General features: G+C 44.0%; 1 protein-coding gene across 3 annotated transcripts in view; it reads right to left on the bottom strand.

Annotated features, from left to right (window-relative positions):
* COBL (cordon-bleu WH2 repeat protein) overlaps nt 1–19,784 on the bottom strand; it is a 213,294-nt gene that overhangs the window by 63,361 nt on the left and 130,149 nt on the right. The gene's annotated exons all lie outside the window — the stretch shown is intronic.

Raw genomic sequence — 19,784 nt, 5'->3', positions numbered from 1 at the left:
ACACACACACACACACACACACACACACACACACACACACAGAAAGGAAGCACCTTCCAGTGGGTGTGGTCACATCATAATCCCCTCTCCTTCATTTCTCCATCCTGTTGGGATTTTGGACAGCCACACACATGGGCTCAGCATGTTCTCCAGGCTGGATTTGAACAGCAGTCAGTTATGTGGGATCTGGCTCCATTTAACCACTAGGTGGGGCCAGGTCAGGAAGGATAAACTTTTTATGGCCCTGGAACATGACTTAAAGAAAGTCATGACATTGGCAGAGGTTGTTTATTTCCTTACAATTGGGTTCTTACCCCCACTACCCTGCTCCTGACTGGAAACTCCCAAATACAGCAATAGGGTCAACCCTGGCTTTACCCTTTTGAAACTTTTGGATCCCCTTACATTATCTACTTTCTGTGATCTCTCTTTTCATTTCTAGGTCTCAGACAGAGTACTGGCTCTCAGCAACATGCTAGTTAAATCTGAGTGTGTTCTTTCAAATTCTGAAGCAGTCTTAAGTATAATGAAGACAGTTGGTCATGGAGGCTCTGGCTTTCAATCACTGAATTGCTCCTGAAGATACAGTTAACTTTGCTGATGGGTTTAACTGGTCCTGATCAAGAATCGGGAGAGCAGAGGATCTTATTGCCGCCTTCATCTGAACTCTCTCCCTCCCTCCCTCTCCCTCGCCCTCTCTTTCTTTCTTTCCAGGCAAAGGCATAGAAACTGATTTACCAGCAATTCCACTTTTGGGTGTACCTACCAAAGAACTAAAAGCAGAGACTAATTCACAATAATCAAGAGATAGAAAAGGTAGAAACTGCTGGAGAAAGAAAATGTGGTGTGTGTGTGTGTGTGTGTGTGTGTGCACATGTGATAATGTTCTTCAGCCTTCATCTCCCCCAGTGTGGATGAATCTCGAGGACACTAAGCTAAGTGAAATGAGCTGGTCATCAAAAAGTAAATACTATATGATTTCCATTTATACAGGTCCCTGGGGTGGTCAGACTCTTAGAAACAGCAGAAGGGTGGTTTCTGGGGGCTGGGGGAGGGGCAGGGGGAGTCGTCTAACGATTCGGCCTGTTGGGTCTGCAGGATGATCAAGTCCTGAAGGTCTGTTTCACAGTGACAAAGCAAGTAGACTGAACACGACTCAAAGTACATTTAAAAATGGGTAATATGGTACATTTTATTTTTAAGAAGTCACAATTACAAAGAGAATACTAGCTGATTCAGCGGTTTATTCAAACAATGTAAGATGCTTTGCGTGGGTTGAGCAAACGTCTACGGAAAACACAGAGGCTGCCAGGCCTTGGGGCGCAGTCTCCTGGGCCTTGTGCCCAGCGAGTCTGCGACACAGTCTGTGGTTAATGGTTAATACTGAGCTCGGTTTCCTCAGAAGCCCTATTAGTTGGGAGAAGGCAGTGACAACCGGCAACTTTTAAGACAGATAGAATTCATTAGGGTGGAACCACGGGAGAGAGGACTACGTGCCCCATGATTTCTGGAGGGCACTGAGAAATCGTACAGATGAAGCATCGGCATGGCGGCACTCTAACGCACACAGAGGGCAGGGACAGGGCACTGGAGTTAGAGTGAGTGTCGTGAAAGGCCCACTTTCCAGAGGTCGCTAAGACACAGACGGGCTGTGTGTGTGAATCAGTGTGCACCTGTATTTCTCAGATGCTTAAAATATCTAAGGACAGGCTGGAAGCTGCGAGGGGGTTTGAGAGGGGGACAAGAAACAGAAACACTTGCTTTTGGGACAGTGTAGACAACTGCAACCCTCGTGCGTCTATACTGGGAGTACAATCCTAGATATCATAAGGATTCTCAGCATTGCCCTGCCCCGGTGGCAATTTTGAGGAATAAGGAGGCTTACCATAGCAGTGGCCACTCTATAGACTATGGGGATGAGGGTGGCACTCGAAGTCAAAGCAATGATAGGACACACCCAGGAGAGGTGGCCTGCAAGCACTGTTGGGACATCTTGGGCCATGGCCAGCTTTGGGCACAATCAGCAGAGCTGGCTGGTGAGGACCAGAGCCCGGGGGTGGGGGGTAGTGTCTGGGTGCACCTTTGTGCTTCCGCTCTGAGACATCAGCTTCCCAGCCTCTGTCATCTCTCCAGCTAGCCATGGATAATACAAGCCAGTTGTTACAGGCTTAATTAGGTTCCCCCAAATTCTTGTGTTGAAGCCCAAACCTCCTGTACTTCAGAACAGGACTCTGTTTGGGTAAGACTAGGTCATGGAGATGTAGGCCTACTCCAGTATGACCAGTGTCCTTAAAACAAGAGATCGGACACAGGAGGATGCAGGGAGAAGACACCATCTGCAGCTGAGCAGAGAGGCCTCTGGAGAAGCCAGCCTGCAGCACCGGGCCTCCCTGTCTAGCTGCTGGCCTGTGGCGAATGAACACCTGTACCCTGCAGCATTCTGTGGCATCCTGTGTGTTCGCTTTAGAGAGCGATCATGCCGGAGCACTGTGTGGCTGGCAAAAAAAAAAAAAAAGTACCTTGAAGATCTGGTACAGCGCAGGGGTCCAACATGTTCTAACTACCCAGGTCTGTCAGTGGGGCTCTCTGGTCTCCCTTTTTCTGGGGCCAAGCCCCTCTTTCTAGCATGTCTGCAGTTTAACCCACATTTCAGCTGCCAGCGCTGGCTCGTGCTTCCAGCAGGACAGACCACCGCACACAGCTCAGTCAGCAGGACAGACGGCCTGCTGTCCCCTCACTCTACAGACACAGGGAGGTCAGAGTAGGGTTGGGTGGGACTTGGCAGCACCTCCAGACGTGTCGGGCAGGACAGGGAGAGGGAGGAGGTGGCGAGTCTCAGACCAGACTGGCAAAGTTCAGTCCTGGCTTAAGTATTAACCTGTCTTTGGCCACAGACCAGTTTCTTATCGTCTCTGTTCTGGGGTTTTCTTCTGTGGAAAATGAGGATGATAACAACGGTGCTGACCTCATGGCTGTGGTAAAGACCAGCGCCATCATAAAAGTGCAGGGAGGGGTGGTCTTAGCTGTCACGGCCACGTGCTCTTCTGTGGCCTGCAGGAACAACCCGTAAAGCCTAGGCCTCTGCCCTCCACGGCAAAGTCATCCCTAAATCCCCCCAGTCAGCTCCACAACAGAAATTGACCCCCTCTGCAGCAAGGGGCTTCCTGGCCAGTAAACAGCCGGATAGATGTGGTGGACGTGCAAGGACAAACACAGAAGATGAAGCTGGAGCTTCTGAGGTATCAGATTTTGGCCTGACTAGATGTGGAAGATGATCCATTTTAACAATTAACTGACCATGTTCTTCTCCATTTTTAAATGCCTGCTCAGTGGTAAATAAGGCACCATAGTATGGGCCCTACAGTGATTTCTGAGATGGCTAAACAGGCAGGTTCATAGACCTGTGGTCTTCTAACGAGCCAGACACCAGGTTGAAGGATGTGAGTGAGTGGGGGCTGAACTGGCCGCTGAGCAAGCTAATATCAACACGCGCTGAGCTGACCTCAGACCTTTACACACGCACACACACACATGTACACAGACACACACTGTGAGTACACGTGCATATGCTCACGAGCCATGCACGTACATGTGTACTATACATACAGGTGAGTACACAGTCACATACATGTACAAATACCTATAGGCACACTTACATGTGAACACACATGCATGTATGCATGTGTGCACATATTAAGGGTATGTGAGTATGTCCACACACTTTGTGACATGTATATTCATGTGTGTTCATGCACACATGTACACAGACATTGCATGTGCACGCACATGTGCATGCCTGTGCCATCAAGCATAAACTGCACTTGGCTGTGTGATCTTGGACAAGTCCTCCCCCTCCTGTATTTGTGCACAGAGAGGGCTCAACCCTGTGACATCTCAGTCGCTGCTTTTTGTACGGTTGGCTGCAAAGGAACACAGGCATAAACACAAAGCCAGAAGGTTATTTTTTGTGTCTTTGTTTTCATTCTCTCCACCTTTGTCAATCACTAGGATAATCAGGGCTCCCCCTGGTGGCTCAAATATGTGGCTAGAGCCACTTGTTACCCAAGAAACTCCATCTCCTGAGGCTGTCCCCCTCCGCTGCTTGTAACCTGGTGGAGAGGGGTTAGGGTGAGGGTGACTGGCCCACCGCAGGGCGCTGGGACGGTTGCTGTCCTGGTGCCGGCCCCTGCTTACTACCTGGACCGGCAGCTGGGCTCCTAGCAAGAGCTGGGAGGTAGGCTGACCTTTGGGTTAGTTTTAGAAATGTGATGAAATGAAAATACTGGTGCCTCTTCAGCAGAGAATATGATCAGCTGATAACAACTTGTTGAGAAGAATCTTTTGTTTCCATTTGAAAACCTAGACAGGGAGAAATAGCTCAATGGGTCTGGTATGTGCCCAGGTATCTGCATTTACATTTCACAAGGAATGCATTCAGATTTCTGCTCTACTTCTAAAGATCTGGGTCTGGTTTCTCTTCTTCTCAAATCAACCCATGGCTTTATCGTTAGGGTTATCAATTTTAACACAATGTTCTACATTTAAACAATTTCCCAATGACATACAGTGGAGTATTATTTTTCAATTAATTCAGAATTTGCTATTAAAAACTCTATTTTGCTAATTTTCCCCATCAATGTTAATTACAGTACCGTTACAAGTTAATATGCATTGTTACGTGTATCATGTTTATGTGTGTACATGGACACACATCCATACACATATACATGCAGATTCTAAACCATCACAGGAGACACACAGGGGACCTTTTGAGGGTATTAGATATGTTTACTGTCTTGACTGTGGATGATGGTTTCCCAGATGTGCACAAATCTCAAAATTTATCAAACTATATACTTGTTTTTTGTATACAGTTTTTTGGTGTGCCAAGTAGACTATTGTAAAAGATCAATGACAAAAAAATATATATAAAACCTGATTCCCATCAATGTTCTTCCATTCTTTAACCTGTGATATTATGTGTAGAATTATAATTCTACGAACAGAGACTAAAATTCTCAATTTAAAGCCATTTATGGGCCAGCTGGTCGCATGGTGGTTAAAGCAGCTGGATCCCACATGGCTGACTGCATGGCTCAAGTTCCTGACCCAGTGGCTTGAAAGACATGCCAGGTGCTTGAGAGTGCATTCCCCAACTCCCCAAAGGAGTAATGGAGAAAGAATTGTGGTGACCATCCCCCATGGGAGGAGGTGCTTTCTCACTTTCTCTGTCTCTCTTCAATGAGCCATGTGCCTTCTAGCAAATGAATGAATGAATGAATTAATGAAATTACTATTTGGGCTGGTCCTTAGCCTAACAGTCAAGTGCTGTTTGATGGGAGACCAATCCCACATGGCTGATGTTGATTCAGATCCTGGCCCCTTGACAGCTTGAAAACCATGCTGGGTGCATGTGCACACTTGAGTATATACCTGTATATGCAGGATTCTTACAGGAAGGAAGAAATACAATTGCAGCATGATCTGGCCTCATTGACTGGTTCTCTCTCTCTCTCTCTCTCTCTCTCTCTTCCTCTTCCTCTCAAGCATATGTACTCTTTGACATTAAAATAAAGATTTTAAAATTAAAACCACAATTATTTACTATTATTTTGCATTCATCAAGCTTAATTAACTCAGTTTTCACTCATGATTTTTCTGTCATTGAGCTCAAAGACCTCAAATGTAGGCCATTTGTCCAGAGAGTGACAGCCTAGGTTTACTAACAGGGATTCCCAGCCTGACCATGCTGTCCTGACTCACCCGGTACAGGGGCCAGCTGCGCAGAAGGGAAGCTACCCTGGGCACACCCATGCCAGTCCTGTAGTCATGACATTGTGGGTGCAGATTTGGGGTTTGTTTGTGTTGGAGAAGGCTGGTGGGAGGAGGAAAGCATACAGAGAGAAGTTGCCAATCCAGTGCTACAGAGATCAGGCAGAAAATGTCACAGAGAGAAGCAGGCTGGAAGTTTAAGTATCCCTTACTTGAACCAAGAGCTATACTTCCCTTGCTGAAACTACAGCTCTACAGGTTTGTACTTATCTTTCTACTTCTGTCCACTTCTAACTAAATTCTCTGAATTATCTTACTGGAGGAACAAGAGCTCAAGAGTAATGGATTTTCAGCCTCAGTGTCAGGGCCGTGGGGATTGGTGAGGTCTGTGGTGCTGGGGGAGCTTCTAGTCTGTGCTCAGGGAACACGAGCTGCCCTGCTACACTCTGGGCTTCCTTGAGGGAATGTGAGCCCTGGAAAGACTCTCTACACACATCAGGAGGAGGCAGAATTTCAAGTCAAATCTGACGTTAAGCACTGGCAACTTTACCAAGCAAAGGGCACATCTGTGGACCAGATATGGTACTCTGCCATTCATTTTCATCCTTTAAAATTGGTGAAATTCCAGCTGTCTTTATATTCCTCATTACCACTTTCTAGTCATACAAAACAGAAGGATATTATCTTCCCTAGCCCTTCACTGCTTCCATGCCAAAGGAGAAAGTTTGGTATACCAGCTGTTCCATTGGGAATCAGTTACATACACCGGTTATTTCCCCCTTGCTTTCTTCCCTTAAGTCCTATGTCAGATTTGTCAGCCTGGAAACAATACATCTGGAGCTAGCAGGTGGTGTGGTGGTTGAGGTGCTGGACTCCCACACAGCCAACCCTGGTTCAAGGCTTGGACCTGGTGCCTTGAAAATTACACCAGGTACGTGTACGTATGTGCTCAAAATCTCAAGAGGAAAATGGAGGAGAAGGGATTGTGGCATGGCCATCTCCCATGGGGACGATTTTTCACTTTCCCTCTCTCCATCTTTTTCTGTCTCAAAACCTTAGTGTGTATGCGTGTATATATATACACACACACACACACGTATATATATATACGCACATGTATGTATATATGTATATGTATGTATATACACACACATATATATGTATATGTATACACACATACACACACACATACATATATCCATCCACATCATCACAATAGCTCACATCCACATAATCCACAATAGCTCAAATCTCTTTGGAGTTTCTTCTTTTTCTTTTATTTTTCCTTTACTGAAGAATATAGGCAGATGCAGCCTTCTGACTTTTATGCAGTTTAATTCAGAGTAAAAATAAGTTGTTTTCTTAGGAAGGAAAAAGAAGGGTTACAAAGCACTTAAGGGTAGAATAAACAAAAAAGTGATAAATTTAAACCGCACAACTTCCAGTGAAGAGAGTTACTCAGTAGAAGGGTTACCAGCAATGTGTTGCTATTGGTGACAAAATAAAATATAGGACCACAAATACACAGATCGCCCTTGAGCTTCATTTCATTTAATACACAGACCTCCATCTTCATCAAAGTGTTTGAGGTTTGCTCGTTGTTGTTTTACCATGGTGACTAACAGGGCGCAAAACTATTCTGAGTTTTTCTCTTGCTCCACATTCCTTGGGTATGAATGGGGAAACAGTTCACACACACACACACACACACACGCACGCACGCACACAATTCAGAGTGCAGACAGCACGCAAATACTCTGTATGTGGGGCCTTCAAAAAGCTCATGGAAAATGCGTAGCCAGAAAAAACTTATGTACTGATTTCCAAAATTTCTGTGCCAAAATAAACTGATGATTTATTTCCATTTTCCCATGAATTTTCAAAGTCCCTTTTTATGTGGATTAATTCCTGGATCTGGACAGTTTGTAACTGGTCACGGTGATTCAAGAAATCATGAATATTTTATCAGAAGATCCTCATTTCCTCTCACCATTTTTGGAATACATAATCCTATCCCTATGGCGGGAAGTGTGTTTTGTTTTGGGAAATGTTGGTTTGCATGTGGGAATGTTTTGAATCAGATTACATACGCTATGAAAGTTGTCAACAAACTGTATCATATTATGGATCCAAATTAACATGAAAACTGAAAATTAGCAGTTGATAAGCATCACAAACACAGATGCAATGTGTGACTGAATTTAATGGGAGCTAAAATTAAATACCAGTGACTCAACCGTTTTAAGATTTTTCTAAATTGTGCCATCTATAGAGCTGAGAGCATTAATTTTACAACTAAGTAGTTTTGGAATCCTCCTAAGAAAAGGTCAAAGGAACTGGTGATCTTTTTGGCTATGAATTTTCCATGTACTTTCTGAAGCCCCCACATATGACTGGACTACAGTTTAGAAATTATAGGTGATTCCACTGCCCACGGCTGACAAGACCTCTATGGTGGACACGTAAGTATTTAAGCCAACTACAGTTGAAAAAGAACACATAGTTAATTTTCTTTTTCTTTTTTTCCACTAGAGTACACATGTGCTTTCTGAGAGATAGACAGTGAGACAGGGAAAGTGAGAAAGCACCCCACCTCGGGGTGGGATAGTGGCTACACAGCAATCTCTTACAGTCCATGCTCCTCTTGAGATTTTGGGCACACTCTCATATGCACCAAGCTGCTGGGTCTAGAACTTCAACTGCACAGTCATCCCATGTGGGATCCAGCTGCCTTAACCCCCATACCACCAGCTAGCCAGCTAATTTTCTTTTGCTTTAGGCTTTTCCCTAGAACTGGTGTTCCTGAGGGATTTGACTCTTTTATCTCCAAACATGCATGGGCACAGGCCAGTCCTCAGTTCTGCTTGATTTATGTGTCCCAAGTGAGGAAAGGTGAACTACCATGTTTTGTGAACAACATGTGCAACATTATGGAGCAAAGATTACAAGCCATTCACCTTTTGGCTTGTAAAGAAAATAAATGATCCATCAGGATGAATCCTGAGCTGAGTCAGACATGAGAACCTTTCTGAAATGCAAGTAATTGGGGAAAAAAATTCACCTAATTAATTTGTCTGATTCCTAAAAGATTCTAATGCTACCTAATACATGTACATATGGACATCTCTCAAACTTGTTCATTAAATTGCTCTGAGTCTTACCCAACTGTGTATCAGGACTTCTTGATTCCTGTCATAAAGATAGTTATGGTATTGCCAAAGATGGGCCATACACATCTTTGGTCAACTTCATGATCAAGTAAATTGGGGATGGCATTCCATCTTGTAAATGATCTGGCTCTACTGAATTTATTTCTTACCAACACACCTCTGTTCTCTATTTTCCAATGAGTTTAATATATTTCTGCATCATATTTTCTACCTCTCTAGCCAATAATTCTACAAGCAGCATCACATTCCCCTGTTTTCTCAGTGTTTTGCCTTGAGATTTTCAGCTGCCATCTTTCTTTAGCATAATAGCTGCTTCTTACACAAACACTTATTACTGTAATTACATACAATCTTCCACAATCTTTAATATCTGGGTAATAAATCCGGATGCCTTCCCCAACATTCAGGTAAACATTACCTTTTCTTGTTTGGACTTACCCCACTTAATGATTTGAGGTCAGATGGCTGCTACTTATCAGACAAAAGTCCTTTATTTCAATGCAAAAAAAAAAAAAAAGCACTTTCTAACTTCCTATGTTTCTCTGTGAATAATAATTTCTGTAACTTTTATTTTCATCAGCACATGGAACTTAATTGGTTATATATATAGCTCTAGTTTCTATTTCTTTATTATTAATACCAGTATCAGCTGCGGTAATTCCTACATTCGTCATGGCTCACATTTTTATTGTGATCAAATAGATAACAATCTTACAAATAAATATTTAACTCATCCTTTTTCTTATGCTGAGCAATAACATTTAGGAAACTCTCTTAGAGAAAAATATGACATCATCTCCAGTTCAAGTGTATCTTTTCAGAATAAGGAAAGCCAATCAAAGCAACCAAGAGCTATTTGTCTTTTCTTCTAATCCGTGAATCTTCATATATGATTATCTTTACCTTTTCTGTCTACCTGGGGACCATGAGGTAACTGGGTCAGTTTTCTCAAGAGCATAGAAGGATCTTGCACTAAGATGAGCTGGCAACACCACAACCCAGACATGGCTGTCACACCCTCTGGGACCTTTACCATGTGTACAAATCCTCAGTCCTTAACAAGTTCTTTTCACGCCCATGAAGAGACATAAGTGCATCCAAAGGTAGAGACTGCGTGTTTGTTATTCACTCCTGCAGCTCCCAGGGCTGGCACGATGCCAGCACCAAGAAGCCATGCTGTAAAAGTTTGGTGAACAGATGAAAGAATAATAAATAGCTGAAGGGAGAAGCAGCCAGTTTTTCCCTCTTTTTTTCTTCTGGTGAACTATGGAAATGGCAGAGAACACGGTAATAAAAATAACCCTAAAAATACACAAAAAAGTTGGGTCCTACAGATCCCTGAATGGATAGGTATAACCAGGAGCTATGAGTTCCTACAGACTGTATATACAGCTCATGTGCTGAGGCACTTTGCTTGATTGGGTAAACCATTTATCCAAACTGATGACACTAGTCAATGTATGGGCACAATCTAGTTTCAAAGAAAATAATGGAGAATAAATTCTGGAACAGAAGAGTTAGTCAGAAAAATGTGAATTAATAATGTGTTAAAACAAGGCAGAGTGCTTCCTAGAAATATATCAGACAGGCCAATATTATCAATCTAGAATTTGCATATGAAAGTCTTTATCTCCTACAAGAAAATAGGAACTCCAAACCAATCTCTGTTATGTATTCATTTATATGTAAATTCTAAAGAAAGTAAATTGTGGGAGAACAAATGAGCCCTTTTATCCCCGAAAGGTGGAAGAACAACAGGAGAATCAGTCAGGACAGCAGAGGCACTGGGAAAGGTCAGAGGTCGAGTAGAGGCTCTTCCATCAGCGCTTGGCATGAGTAGGGAAGGATGCACAGCAATAAACTGTAGGGGAGAATAAATGGCAAAATATGAACACACACTCATGGCAAAACACACATCTGGCATTATCACTCAGCTGCGAGCCCCTGGAGATTCACATGGCGTCTCTGCGTAGAGAGCACGCGGCGTCTGCCAAACGCTATTACCCTTGTTTTTCCCACTTCCTTGTAGTCTTTTTCTGTGTCCATTGTTAAAAGGGTCTATTGATCCAAAAGACGATTCTGTCTCCTGTAAGAACTATATCATAAGTATCACTTCACAGGTGGTCTTTCCGGCTGTCACATAAAATGGTTCTGATTTGATATAAAACCTTAAAGATCTCATAGGCAGAGAAAGATGCCAATCAGCTGATAAAGAAGAGCCATTTCCTGCCTTTTGGAAAAACGTCTAAGTGACTTATAGAACTCCAGGGAAAAAGAGATAGCATTATTTTGTGACTGCCTCAACTGCAGATGAATCTGTCTCACTGTGATAATGGGGATACTGGGCAGGGCTCAAGCCTCTTATTAGAAAGTACCAGGAAATGTTGATTGACTTATGGAGTCGAGGATAGACATGGGGTGCAAGAGCACGGGGAGTCACTGGTTTTAAGAGCAAATTCCTTTCGGGTTCTGCTCTTTTCTTTGGTGAGAGACTGCTCTGAAGTCTAAAGAGCCAAAATTTGGGAAAAATAGCTTTAAGTCCCTTATGGCCTTGAGAGAAGGGCTTAAAGCAGAGATGGCCATGCTTGTATTCACACTGTAGCATAAACATCCCTAAAATACTTCACTTGTTGGTAAGAGAATGCTTTGTTCAAAATTTTGATTTACTTTTTAACTGGTAAACCAAGTAATGATATATAGTAAAAACTGTGAACCATTCTTGAAAAATTAAGATAACTATGCTTTATTTCTGCGAAGGAATTAGGTTTACATCCGTCAAGAAAAACATTCTCCTAACTCTTGATGTAAAAGAAAGGAAGGAAGGAAGGAAGGAAGGAGGGAGGGGAGGAAAGAAGGAAGGAGGACAAACAAAAGAAAAGACAGAAAGAAATGCCAAACCTGACTTCAGGCTGCAAATTAAAACTTCAAGGAGGCATGGACACCAGGCATGACTACCCATGTCAGTCGAAGGTCTGAGCACTGATTTAGGAAAATTAACAATGCATTGGTCCTCAGTTTTCTTAACTAAATGATTTCACTTCTTTTTGGCATTTCTATTTGTTACTCCTTTGCAGGAACATACTGGTAAATGTTTAGTAATCAGCTCTCTGGGGAAAACATATAAATGGATATAAATTTTACTGATATGAAGGATGGAAAGCAAGAAATGTTCAAGTAATCACAAAATATGCAATACTCTTTTTGGTTAATTCTATATGACCAAATTGATTCTCACCAGATGCTTTCATTTATTTTTGCCAAATTCTTTAATCTGTAGCAAGCCCTACTATTAACAAATATGTGTACTTACAACATGAAGGTGTTTTGTATGTCGAAACTTTACTTGTTAATCATATGAATGGCTTTGCTCAATTAATAATCGTTTTAAATAAGTACATTTTTGTGCTATTTACACTTCATTAGCTATATATATGACATGTTCTTATATTATACTATAAATAATTTTATTTTTAAATTTTTTTATTTTTGGAGAGGTTTTTGCCATAGGGTGTGTTCGCTTGCCAGATGGACAGAGAGAGAGAGGGAGACAGAAAGCAGGAAATCATCCCTGGGGGGATAGCCACGCTGCAATCCCTTCTCCTCCATTCTCCTTTCGGGATCTTGGGCACGCACGCATACGCGTCCGGCGTGAGTTTAAGCCACCAGGTCTAGGGCTCGAACCGTGGTTGACTTCATGGGAATCCAGTGACATAGCCATTACGCTAACTGCTGGTCCCTATAAATAATTTTATAATCTGTATTAACATTTCCCTATCATTGTTCTGTATCTAGATAATTAACAAAATAATAAACCAAGCCCTTGTCATTTTTGTCAGTTTCCATGGTGTCACCATTCTCTCCATGGTCAATTTCTTGCTGTCAGGCTGGGTTACTATTAAACAGCATTGAGTCAGACAATATACATACATAATCTCAAGAACATAGAAATAGTAAAATGTAGGGGGCCAGCAGATGGAGTAATGGTTATGTCCCTCAACTCTCATGTAGTCAAGTGCAGCTTGAGTCCTGGACTTGGAGGCTTAAAACTCATGCCAGGCATGTGTGTGTGCCCAAAATCCCAAAAGGAGAATGGAGAAGGGCTTGGGGCATGGCCATCCCTTCTAGGGGGGGGTGAGTTCTTGCTTTCTGTTTCTCTCTGTCTCTCTGGGGAGTGCATAGGCCCTATAGCAAAAATCTCTCTCTCTAAAAATAAGAAACAGTAAAATGATAAGGAAGTGGTGAATTTTTAGCATTTGCTACCCTTGTTTTTAACACTATTTATTTAATTGGTAAGCTCATATCATTTTTACTTTAATAATGTTTTGTTTAGCTTTGGCTTATGAGATTTTAACAATCTGCTTTCCTGAGCTGGCACAGTGCAGGTCTTCTTCACTGATTGTCATTCAGTTCTTCCATTTCTCTCAAGTCGGGGACATAATACCTTGTAAATAAAGAGCTAAAGAGTAATTAGCAAAAAGAAGCAAGTTCATAAGCTTTTGTTTTGTTTTTCAATGCTATGATTCTCACTGTATAACTTCTCAGTAGCATCAAATCTTTAGTCCCATGCTGGGCGGATTTAATCGTTTTCAAGGCACAATAATAACAAGTTGAACATCCAGTTTTTCTTTCTCTAATGTGCATTTGAGTGGAGGTGGCTCTGCTCCCACAGCCCAGTTTCCTTGCATTTATGAAAAGGGTCACTAGCTCGCTCTCCACTTCCTGTTCTCCCGGAAGCTGTGCCTTTCCCATGGTAGCAGGAGCAGCTGGCTAGCTCACCACAGGGGAGAAAGTGGCAAATCAACACAGGACAAAGGCCAGTGCACTTCCTGGGCTTGCTCTGGGCTGCACACACCTGTAGGGTTTCCAGGGTGCTTCCTGTGACAAAAGAAACTCATAGAATTGTGTCTCTGTCACAGATTTAGAAATAACTACTTTGTTCTGTAATAGGAAAAGCGTTCAGTTTGGCCTTAAATGTTGGAGAAAGGCATTGTGTGACTCTAAAGAGGACTGCTCTCAAGTTAAGGGGCATTAGCCAAACTCCTGCCCTATCTTCTCCGTTTTATACTCTGCATAGGCAACACTGAGCCAGCTGCCTATAGTGGGCATCTGGCCCCTGGGTGTAGAGATTTGATCACAGCCATTTCGCCAGTACATCACTAAGAATGACCACATATTTTAAGATTCTGAATTTCTCTGCTGGGCAGATCACTTGCTTAAAATGTGAAAGATGATGATGATGATGAACTTTGCATTTATTGAAGTCAAAGTACTATTCTGAATTAGAATGAATAGTTCATTTCCCCCATTTTATTTCCTTGTTTTAGAATTTTCTTAAAGTTCTTTAAAATGGAACACAATGGTTGTCACTGGTGGTACTTAAGATGGGAGAAAAGGACCTACTTTCCCTCTCTGCCTTTATAATCCTTCAAAAATTACCCTATAGATGTATTCCCCAAAAACCATTTTTTTTTTTTTGCTCAATTCTGGTGTAGGAAAATGTATCTAAAATGACAGTCAGGACCTACTTTCCCTCTCTGCCTTTATAATCCTTCAAAAATTACCCTATAGATGTATTCCCAAAAAACCTTTTTTTTTTTTTGCTCAATTCTGGTGTAGGAAAATGTATCTAAAATGACAGTCATTGGATAGTTTAATTTAAAGATTTTTTTGAGTATCTATAATTTGAGCTCTATATGCATTGATCTTCAAATCTCCAGGGTCTTCTAATTGGAATAAGGAACTGATCATTTGTTAGCAACCCAATTATAATCAGAACTGCAAATGTTGTAAACAACTCAATGGGCTAATGGGCTAAGCTCTGTTACTGTGATTCCACAAAAAAGGTTCAATTGAACCAAATGGCAAAGAAAGCAAGCTGGTTAGGAAGTTATAGGGAAGAATCCACACCGTGCACAGTTTTATTGGTTTGGACATGCACATAAGACACATGAGCACATGATTAGGTATCTAGAGGTTAATATGGAAGCTTATTAATAAGAAACAAAAAGATTAAAGAAGAACAGATTCGAAACACATTACTCCATTGTCCTTGCAGTTATGCAAGGAAACCACACAGATGACAGCAAAGCCCCACTGACGATGCCCCTGGTGCAGATGCTTAGAGGTCGCCTGGCTTAGTCACCTTCTCTCATATACCTGAGAGCACAATAAGGTTTATCAACTCAGATGTTCTAAGCTGCCCTGGCTATGACTGCTGGGAAGAAGTAGACAGCATGGAGCAGGCAAGAGGACTCTCAAGTCTACACAAGGTGTGGAAGGGCAGAGTGCGGGTCCTTGTTCTTTGGCCATGTGCAACTTCACACTTGCCCCAAGTTGGCTGTAAAAAGACTGTGTTTTGTCTACCGTAAACTCAGGTTGGAAGAGAGAAAATTACACTTCCTACAGCAGAAGGTAATTTTATGTGAGATCCAGTATTTTGTAAGCTTCCTAAGGAGAACACACAACTTCACCAGCACTACTGTTGTCCTCTCACTATGAAGACTACCAAGAAACTAGACCCTTTAGTCCCTGGTCACTAAATGGCATAGTCTAAGGCCAGGAGAATTTCCAGTGGCCCCTCTGGCCTGTAAAAGCAAGAGGTGAGAAATGTAGGTGGAGGCCAGACCCGAGATGAGCAGTCCCTCACTGAGACTGTTCCTCCGGGAGATGGCTCCTTGCTGGCTTTTGGCTTTCAGAGTCTTGACTGCACCATTGTTTAGCCAAATCACCCAGTTGCTCTTTGCCATTGGCGCATCCTCCTCTCTCTGCACCTGCTCATCCCACAGCTCACGTTCTCCAGCCTGCAGCCAAACTGAAGGCTGCAACCTGAGTGAAGTGAACTGCTGGGAGCTTAGGCAGCATGCACTGCCCACACCTCGAATTAGCAGAGCTTCCAGCGCAGACCAGCACCTTCCATGTACCTCAGGGAAAGCTGAGCTCGGCCCTACTTATTGGATGGGCCTGGTATATCAAGAATTGGGCCAGTGTATATCCAACCGCTGTCAATCAGACATGGGAGAAACGTCTCACTGGGGGCTTCTTTCCTTCTTTCTTTTTAAGGTATTTGCCATAGGAGTGCATGTACATGCCGGAGAGAGACAGTGAGAGAGAGAGAGTAAAAAATCACCCCCCAGGAGGATAGCCATGCTGCAATCCCTACTTCCTCTATTCTCCTCCTGGGATTTTTGGGCACACATGCATATATGCTCGATGTGATTGTCAAGCCAGGACTGGGACTTGAACCATGGTCAGCCATGCGGGAGTCCAGCACCTTAACTGCTTAACTTCTATGCTACCTGTTGGCTGCTCAGTGGGGGTTTCTGAGAACTTCTATGGAACTCTTAGATGAGACTTCCTCTCTTCCTCCTCAGAAAATTCTGGTGTCTGGATATGATGCCCAGAATAGTGATAGACTTCCTCAAAGAGGAAGACCACCCCAAAGGTTATAGGGAGAAGAATAGAGAGAATCTAGAACCTATACTGTTTTTTAATTCATGATAGAGTATATGAAAGAAATAGAGAAAGAAGCCCTCACTAGGGCCTGATCATGCTGTAATCCTTTTTCCTTCAATTCTTCTTCCTATCAGGAAGCTGGGGACACATACCTGGTGTGTTGTTACCAGGTCAGGATTTGAACCCTATTTGGCCATGTGGGAGCCAGCTTCCTCAGCACAGTGCATAACCACTATTCTACAGGGTAGCCCAGAACCAGATCCTTGACGACAACTTTAGGCTTCAGATTCAACTAACACTGACATCTGGGATTCTTGTTCCATGAGATAAGGCATTCCCCAACTGTCAAAGTAGGTTTCAGATGGTTTCTCTCCCTTGCAACTTGCACTAGTTATCCACCGCTGATGATCAAATTATCCCAAAGCCCGGAGGCTAAAACAAGCTTTTATTATGCCACAGTGTCTGTGGGTTGGAGCCTGGGCCCAGTTTAGCAGATGGCTCAGAGTCTCCCACAGGGCAACGATCATGACATCAATCAAGCTGTGGTCTCGACTGTAGCTCTGCTGGGGAGGGTCTGCTTCCAGCCCTGCTCATGAAGCCCCTGGCAGGATTCTGATCTCATACTCAGAGTAACGAGGGCCTCAGCTCCTCATTGGTCGCTGGCTGGAGGCTCCTGAGGTTTCTTGCCACATGGGTCTCCACAGAGCAGCTCCCAACATGGCCACTGGCTTTCTCAGGGTGAACGACGCAGATAAAGTGCCCAGAATAGAAGGCATAGTCATTGTACCTGAATCTTGGATATAACAAGTGATATCTTGGGCCCAGCAGAGGGTGTCGTGGTTATATTACTAGATTCCCACATGGCCAACTGTGGTTCAAGTCCTGGCCCTAGTGACTTCAAACTCATGCCAGGTGTGTGTGCATGTGTGCCCAAGATTCTGGGAGGAGAAAGGACTACAGTGTGGCTATCCTCCCTGGGGTTGATTTCTCACATTCTCCCTGTGTCTCTGTCTCTCTCTCCCTCCAGACAGTGCACATCCCCAAAGTGAAAACTACTCAAAAAAATAAATAAATAAAAAGGTGATTATCGCTATTTCTGCCATATTCTACTTATCAGACATGAGTTGCTACGTCCAGGCTATGTTCCAGAGAAGAGAGTTACATGGTGGGGAGGGGAGTGAACATGGAAGATGGGATCGGAGGAGCCACTGCAGAGGTGCCCACCGCATCACTGAAGGCACCCGGAAGGATGGCCCACCCGAGGAAGGAACTAAAGAAGCAGCCATGGGGTGCTAGTCCACTGAGAGTTTTCGCATCTCTGGGCATGACCACCACAGGTCTGTGACACAACACAGACTATTTGAGGGTATCCCACAGAGAGACTTGGATGCCTTTTAGCCTGAGAGGCACTCGGCTTGATGACGCTGGATGGGGTAACGTGTACCACCGTGACTATGTACACTTACACAGAGATCTATTCTGGTATATTTCTTAACTACTATGCTGGGTCAGACACTGATTTCAAGGATGGAAACAAATATGAATAAGACTGTTAAAGCCTCCTGACAGCTTAAAGGAGCCGAGGACGCACAGAGAGGAGCACCAGTACAGTGTGGTAAGTAAAGCAGAAGATAAATGCCTAGAGTGTACTGGGAGAAATTCAGGGGCCAGTGGTTGGCATGGTGAGTAAGGCACTGGATTCTCACATAGTCCACCACAGTGCAAGTCCCAGAACTGGTGGCTTGGAAATGGAGCAGGTGTGTGTGTGTGTGTGTGTGTGTGTGTGTGTGCATGCACGTGCATGCGTGGTGTGTGCGTGTGTGTGCGTGTGTGTGCATGCGCGTGCATGCGTACCCCAAACCTAAGGGGAGAATGGAGAAGGGACTGCAGTGTGGGGGTGATTCTTACTTTGCCTCTCTGTCTCTGAGTACATGCATCCTACAGTGGCATGCCACAGGTGGGGTCTTGGGATGGCAGCGAGGTGTGTACAGAGGATTCAGCCTGTCTACCATGGCTGGAACAGACAGAGAACTCATGTAGTCTGTGTCCAGGCTGGGTCAACCGAGCATGAGTGAGCTGGCGACGGGCATTTACAGGCAACCTCTCAAGCCACGTACATGCACCTGTGGAAGGGAACTCTATCTCCCCTGAACTCCTGACTGCAAACTGCTCAATTGTTCAGAAGAACTCAGGAGTCCCGGACATACATGGAGAAGAACATATGAACACAGGGTCTGTTCCATCATGCCTTTGTTCTAAGTACACGTGGTTCCCATGACCATGTATCTAGTACTGTTTACAATGGGAATGAGGGCCAGCTGGCGACGCGGTAGTGAAGGTGGCTGGATGCCACATTGCCGATTGTTAAGTTCTCTGCTAGTTTAAGTTTTTGAGAGGCTTTAATAGTCTTCCTTGTTTTTGTTTCTACATTTGAAATGGAATTGCCATACTTTGATCACCAAGGGCTTGTATGCACTATACCATTTTCTTTTATTTTTTAAAAGTTTTTTGCCTTAGGGCATATGTGCTCACTGAAGAGAGAGACAGTGAGAGGGAAGTGGGAAGTCACACCCTGGGGGGAAGGCAATGCTGAAATCCCTTCTCCTTCATTCTCCCCCGGGATCTTGGGCACACATGCACATGCGCCCAGCGTGATTTTCCAGTCATTGGGTCCGGGACTCAAATTGCGGTCGACCATATGGGAGTTCAGTGACATGACTGCTAATGCCATCTGCTGGCCCCTCTTTTTTCGTTTCAAGGTTTCTATTTACTTAATCCATGACAGACAGAGGTACAGCAACCCTGCCAGGGTCCTGATGCCGTGACCTTCTCCCAGCGTCAGCCAGCCCCAAGCATGGCCACATGTGTGCCGGGCATATTCAGGGAGGTCTCCGGACGTGAACTGGCGACCTTCACATGTAGTCTGCCTCCTGGAGCGTCACACGGACTGCTACAGTTTTGCCACTTCGTTCAGCCATTGCTCTCTTACTTCCCCCGAGTGAGGAGATTCGGTGGGTGGGACAGTGACCACCGAAACCCTCTCTGCAGAGACGACAGCTGCCAAAGTCACCTCTGCCGCTGCTGCTGTGCTGACTGCTGGGTCGGAGCCTGAGTTCTCTAACAGTCACTACAAACGCATTTGCATTCGGAAGTACACCCAACATCCAGAGAACCGAACATGTTTGAAGGGGAGGAAAGAAGGATTTGTGGAGAAATGTACAACCAATCAAGATGATTTAATCTAGAGAAAGTCGACAGTGAGCTCTAGTCGTCATGTCCAAAGGACAGGAAAAGACGAAGTGCAGCGGTGATGAGTATGGTCCTCCTACCATACTCCACTCCTGTGAGTGGAGAGGGGGCGCCGGTGGGACCATCGGCTGCTCAAAGGTA

This window comes from Tupaia chinensis, unplaced genomic scaffold (genome assembly GCF_000334495.1).
Source record: "Tupaia chinensis unplaced genomic scaffold, TupChi_1.0 Scaffold139072_1, whole genome shotgun sequence".
Taxonomy (NCBI): domain Eukaryota; kingdom Metazoa; phylum Chordata; class Mammalia; order Scandentia; family Tupaiidae; genus Tupaia; species Tupaia belangeri.
This window is presented reverse-complemented; position numbering and strand designations above follow the sequence as displayed.